Source organism: Varanus komodoensis, unplaced genomic scaffold (assembly GCF_004798865.1).
Source record: "Varanus komodoensis strain SLA01 unplaced genomic scaffold, ASM479886v1 scaffold81, whole genome shotgun sequence".
NCBI lineage: Eukaryota > Metazoa > Chordata > Lepidosauria > Squamata > Varanidae > Varanus > Varanus komodoensis.
Window position 1 is genome coordinate 2154078 of NW_025336495.1, and position 6531 is coordinate 2160608.

Consider the following 6531-nt stretch of genomic DNA (forward strand, 5'->3'; position numbering starts at 1 on the left):
AGCAATAGTGCAAAGGAGAAGGCTCTTGGGTTCTTGTGGATCACAAGCTGAATATGAGCCAACATTGGGATGCAGCTGCTAAAAGGGCAAATGCTGTTTTGGGATGCCTTGACAGAAGCATCGCTTCCAAAACACAAGATGCGTTAGTTCCCCTCTACTCAGCACTAGCTGGAACTCTCCTGGAGTCCTGTGTCCATTTCTGGAAACTTAAGTTTAAAAAAGATGCAGAAAAGCTGGAAAGGGTTCAGAGAAAGATCCAAGTCCTGTGACGAAAGGCAGAGAGCTGGGCATGTTCAGCCTCGAGAAGAGAAGGCTGAGGGGGGACAGGTTAACCCTCTACAAATACCTCAGAGGCAGCCACAAAGAGTGCAGGACATGGAACAATGGACTGAAGTTAAAAGAAACCAGGTTGAGACTAGACTCCAGGAAGAACTGCCTTATTGCCAGAGCAGTACGACAATGGAACCTGTTACCCGGGGAAGTTGTGGGCTCTCTACGGCCATTCAAAAATGCCTGGACGGTCACCTGAATGGGATTGTGCAGGGGAAGGGCTGGGACGCAATGCCCATCTGGCCCCTTCTGACTCCACTGTTCTGTGATTCTATGCCTCCCCTGGATGGCAGGCTGGAGGAAGCTGGCTCAAGGCACAAGCCTCTTGGAGATCAGAAGCCTTCAAGCTCAGAGGCATCCAGTCCTCCAATGTAGGGCAGGAGGGGTGGCTGAGACAATGTTCACCTCCCCACGGGTTCAGCTTAAGGGGGCGCTTTGGGGGGTGGGCGAGATCTCACATCCTGGCCTGACTGGTCTCCTTCACTCTATCCCTGTTCCTCCTTCCTCAGAGGTCACTTTTCCAACCTCAGAAGGTAGCCATGGCGGCTACGATGGTGCCCGGGGTGGGGGTAGGATTTTGGATCTCTGCCTCCCCCTTCTGAGGGTGAAGCCCTGTCCTCTGCCTTAAAAGGGGCAACCCACCCCAGCTTCTGAGTTGTGGGATGCCCACCCAGGGCCCTTAGGATCACTCTTGGGAGCTCTGCACCCCAGCATCCTTGTGACAGTTACATAAGGCCAATTAGCTGCTGCAATGCAAGTCCCATCCAGGAAGTGTGGAGGCTGCATTGATCAGACAAGCTTCCAGGAACAGCTCGGGCCCGCGTCTTCTCGTTGTGCTTGCACCTGTCACCATCCGAGGAAGGAGATGTCGAAACTCTGCTGGTGTCAGCGAGTCACAAACGACACCCTGATTTGATCTTGCTCTTCCATCTCATTTCAGGAGGTGGTTGAGTTTGTGAAGGGTGTGCTGGACGTGGGCAGGGGCTGAGTGGAGGGGTCCACGCATCATGCTTAGCCATCCTGAGAAGAAACCACCCTGAGTTGGTTGTTGGCTCGCTAATTCAAGAGATGCTTGGCGTTTGGGCGGCTAGTTCTCCACCCACATGCGTCCCCCCGGTCCTTCCACCAACAGCTTTCCCAGATGTGTATCCTGACTCGTATCCGTACATCAGTGCCCTCTGTGTTCACGGGGACTGCCAGTTTGTGGGGGAAAGTTTGATGCCCTCGCATCAAGCCACCGAGCAGAATAAATTTCAGTCCTCATGAACACAGTGACACGCTCGTGATTTTAAAACATTTTTTCCAAGTCTTGCACAAACGTGGAAGTGTCTGGGGAGCCGAGCCCAGGGAATCCCGTGATTCCCACCCGCAAAACAGACTCCTTACATGTCCCCTACCGCTAAGCTCTACTTTCTGCTTCTGGATTCTTTGCAGGATAAAGATTCTTCCCTGGACACATTTTCCAGGCCTTTTCTTCTTTCTCTGCCTTCCTACATCACACGGCCATGTGGTGGTGCTGCAGTGGAGTGGAACTGAAAAAACCGGCAGCCATTTATTGCAGTTCATTTAGCCGTTTCCAAAGAATTCTGTATTTTTGATGCTGTAAACGTGCTGCAGAAATGCTTGGAAGGCACAGGGAAGCCCCACAGAGCCTGGGAAAAGAAGCCCCAAACTCAGGCCAGGCAGAGGTGCCCCGTCACTAATGGGGATGTCCCAGGAATTGGGGGGCAAGGAGGCTTGGAGGGCGTGATGCTCTCCCAAAAAGACAGGCCTGAGATTGTGCCACTCTTAAGGACACCAATTCCTGGAGAATGCAGATATGGCCATGGTGAAACCCACCATAGCTACATCACATCCAGACCTTTGGCTGCTCAGAAACTCCAATCAGTCCAGGAGGTGACTAATTGGGAGTATGTTGAATGGCAGAACCCAAAGTCCCAGCAGCAACCTTTTAAAGACCTGTGTGATTTGGGGTAGTCAAAGGGTTGCCTTGTTGCATATTTATTTGCTATTTTATTTATTATAAATATTTATATACTGCATTGCATGATCAAGTCGTAGCATAGTGTACACAATTCATGAGAATAACATTCAAAATAAAAGATTTTTGCATCTTAGGGTGGGTACCAGGAAGCACTTCCTGACAGTCAGGACCCCGAGGTGTGGAATGGGCTTCCTCGGGAGGTGGTTGAGGCCCCATCGGTGCGGGTGTTCAAGGATAGGCTGGACGTGCACATGGTGGGCATGTCCTGAGCAGAGCCGGGGGTCAGACTAGATGGCCCGGGAGACCCCTTCTGACTCACTCTGCTTCTATGTTTCTATGTAGGCATGTCATGAGCGGAGCCGGTTGCTGCTGGGGGTCAGACTAGATGGCCCAGGAGGTCCCTTCTGACTCACTCTGCTTCCAGCCTGATCCAGCCTACAGAGCAAGCTTCCACGCCACTGGCCTGTGACACACGTTTTCCCCCTGCGGATGACATACCCAGAGAGCACGCTGCATTTCAAAGGAGGGGTTGTTAATTAATAGCGTCTTGTGATTATGCGCATGCCAGGGTGGCGCCCATGGAGTATCTCCGTCCCTTCCTGCTGCGGTCTGATTGTGAAGGGCCAAAGTGCGCGCGGCACGGGAGACGCGCAAGCCACTCTGCCACGGTTATTTTTATGGGAAAGCTGTTGCCGGAGACTTTGGATTTGATCAAAGGCATGGAGGGCAGTGTGGGGGACTCACTCTTTTGCCCCAGTCCTTCCACCCCACCCTTTTCGTGGTGTAATGCTCAGGGGACGTGCTTTTCCTCCTGGGGCTGGACAAGGGCCACTGAACTGGAGGAGAATCCCAATAAGAGAGTGATCCTGCTCCGAGAGGGTCCCAACTGCAGGAACTGGGTTGTTTGCCTCTGCTGGGAGGGGCAGCACTCTTTTGGAAGTGCTCCTGCAGCTGCTTCCGCTCTGGATCTCAGCAACAGGGAATGCCAACCACCCGCTCCGGCCGGTGCACCAGACCCACCTATTCCAGGATCAGGCCTGCTGATCCATGCATGGCCACCTCCTTCATGTGCCCCGTGGGGCAGTTTAGCGGCCAAGGCTTGTGCAGGGAACAGCTGCTGGCAAAGCGAGGCCGTTGTCCTTCAAAGCCCGGCACAGCTCGGGACCCGGACGGCTGGCAGGCGGCCTTGCCCAGCTGGGCCAGGGTCATCCAGGGAAGCCTCGCTGGTCATTCCAAATGTACAGAACCATCGCTGCGGGATGCCCCTGTGTGGGTTTTCTGGGTTGCAGCACCCAACTCTGTGGGAAAAAACCTTCTGCAGTTTGGGGGCCAGAAAAGCAGACATCTTTCAACCCCCTCTTGAAAAGGCACCTTAATTAACACAATGTATTTTATTGTTTTAAGCCTTTTAGAAGTGCTCTCGGGTTAGCCACAGTGCCATGTTCTTACAGAAAGGCAGTGTATAAGTCTAAAACTTCATCTAAGTGGGGGTACCCACAAACCTCCTTCTCAGTGCCCCTTTTTTCTGCTCAGCTCCTTGCCTCTCTTGATATTTTATTTTATTATTTCATTTCATTTCATTTTTCATTTTTATGGTTTTAAGCAGTAACTCATACTTTTAACTGGGAGGCCAACCGATGGCAAAGCAAAACAGGGCCCTCTGAGTTCACCTGGATTTAAAAGAGTGTTTTCAAAGGTATGAACTTGGCTTCGTAATTAGGCTCTTGGGAAAGGGAGGCTTCCTGTAGGCACACTGGTTTGCCCCCTGGGTGCTTTGTGCCCTCCGGCAGGCAGCCTTCCTATGGCTGGGCAAGCCCTGCCCCACTGCAGCCATTCTCTGATGGCACTCTCAAAATTGCAGATGTGCCCAGCGGCCCAAACGTTTGCCGTTTGCTCTCCAAGCCCGGCTGCTATCGGAGAACCTCGGTGGGAGCCACTGAGGTGGTTTTTGCTCCACCCTTGAAATTTAGCCCCTCCGACACTTTTCAAGCTGCATTGAGTTCAGGAGGGCCACTGACTGTCAGCTTGGACTACACCTAGCAGTACCTCTGTTGGGTTTTTCCCATCCCCTAACTGGTCTGACCGAAGATGCCAGATATTAAACACAGGGCTATCCACAGATAATGTGGATGTTCTACCATGGAAAATCGATTGTAAGGAAGATGAGGTTTTAATGTAGGTTTTATTCACTGGATTTATTGGATGCTCTGCTTTATTTTTATCTGTTTTTATTGTAAGACCATCCTGAGACAGTTGTAGTTGGACAGTATAGAAAAGTGCTAGCTAAATAAATAAATAAAGGTGGGCTCACTAGTGAGAGGTGGGGGCAAAAAAAAGAGAACGTGGCCTTCTCTGCATAGATTCGAAGCTGGTTCCTGCCAATTCCCCTGTACAGCCATTCTTGATTGAATGCCCTGTTCTTTGCTTTTCGTCTGGGAACTCCTGCCTTTCTTGTGTGCATGAAGTTCTTTAACTGAATAGTTGAATTGTAGGACACTTGCAGGAACAGGCCAGCAGTCCATCGAGCCTGGCGCCCAGTTCCCCTCAGGGTGCTCCCAGGAGGAAGAAAGATCCCAGGGGATGGTCTGAACATTTCTACCAGTTGGTCTTTATTGTGATTTTCACCAAAACAAACAAACAAAATATCCAGATGAAAATGAGGAAGGAAAAAGAAGACACCTGGATAAATTATACAGATATATCAGCTTCAGCAAAGGTATGTCCCATTGAGAAAGGGATCTGTAGGGCATTCAAGAAAGGAAAGAAATGGAATATTGAAAGTGTTTGTCTATCCATTGTGTTTAGCTGGTGAGCTCTTATCTTCCCAGGGTTGCAGCATGCAAAAAATCACAACAGCTATTGCAGAAGCTGAAATCGCTTGGAACCTGCCCGCAATTTCTCCATGCGCACAGGAGTCACAGAACATGAAAGACGAGTGGCATCATGTTCTCTCCCAGCAAGTAGAATTTGTGCTAACCTGTTTATGACAGGCATGTTGAGAAAAAGGTGAACGTCCCAGTGAGATTTTGGCAAACTCTCTTACGTGGCAGGGAGGTCAAAATGCAATTGCCGCCAGGAAAGAGGACATGGCTAACAGAATTGCTCCTCCTGCAGAGATGAATTTCTAATTTTCAAGTTGATTTGGTCTATACGGTAAAGATGGTAAAATGATCAGAGCAGAATAGTATGTGTTTTTCTCATGGGAGAGTCTTCTGGGAATAGACCTTTCACAGTGGTGGCCTCTTCCAGCTCCTGTGTGAGCAAAGGAAATCACAGAGGCGACGGTAAACATAAGTAACAAGAAATTTCTTGGTCTAGGAGGGATTCCCACTAAGCAGTGTGAAACCTCCTTTAGCCTTCCAGTTTCATAACAACTGCATTTTTATACCTCTGTGTCTGCACCAGGCTCCCTCTCTGGGTGGTTAAATTATGCTTTTATTATGTGGTTTACAAGCCTGGCAAGCATTACATTTTTTGTGCTTTTAGCCCATCTCATTAATGACTCTTGGTATTAAAATATTAACTGCAGTCCTGGCTGAGACCACAAAAGGTTATTACTCTGCCTGATTGTGTGAGATTCATTAAACATAGGCAGGGGGTTAATAATCTCAGATTAGTTATTTAACAGGGTTAAATGCAGACAGAAAATATGAGGTTGCTGTTGTTTCCTTGTCATTTAGAAAAATTCATTGGAAAATTATATATTTATTTATTTATTAGACTTATTCGCCTCCTTTTTTTCTTACAAAGAACTCAAAGCTGCTAACACCATTCTCCTCCTGCTGCTCTCAGTCTGACCTCCTCAACAACAACCCTGTGAGGTAGGTCAGGCTGAGAGTCCAAGACTGGCCCAAAGTCACCCAGTGGGCTCCATGGCTGAGTGGGGACCAGACCTGGGACACCTGCATTCCAGTCCTGCACTGTTCCCCATTAATTCCGCTCCCCAAGCCAAGAACTAAAGACACAACGCTCTTGCCATCGATTTTATCAAATTCTTCCCTCCTCCTGTTTCAGAAGCTGTCGGTACACGTTGGCTTCAGCCCCTATTCCTAGGGGATGATTGGGGGAGTGTGTAAAAGCTGCTTCTGCGAAGGAAACAGTTTCAGTTCTTGCAGTCACAAGCAGTTCTTATCTAAGGAATAGATTTCAAAGGAAAGTAGTTCTAAAACAAGGTGTGCTTCTTAAGCTGAAGGCCGCAGGGCACTGGCTGCAAAAAT

General features: G+C 49.3%; 1 long non-coding RNA gene across 1 annotated transcript; it reads left to right on the forward strand.

Annotated features, from left to right (window-relative positions):
* The first annotated feature begins 2739 nt into the window (after nucleotides 1-2739).
* LOC123036665 lies at nucleotides 2740-6031 on the forward strand. Its single transcript, XR_006417185.1, has 2 exons — nucleotides 2740-5030; nucleotides 5143-6031. It is a non-coding gene; the product is annotated as an uncharacterized LOC123036665 (long non-coding RNA).
* Nucleotides 6032-6531: the final 500 nt, after the last annotated feature.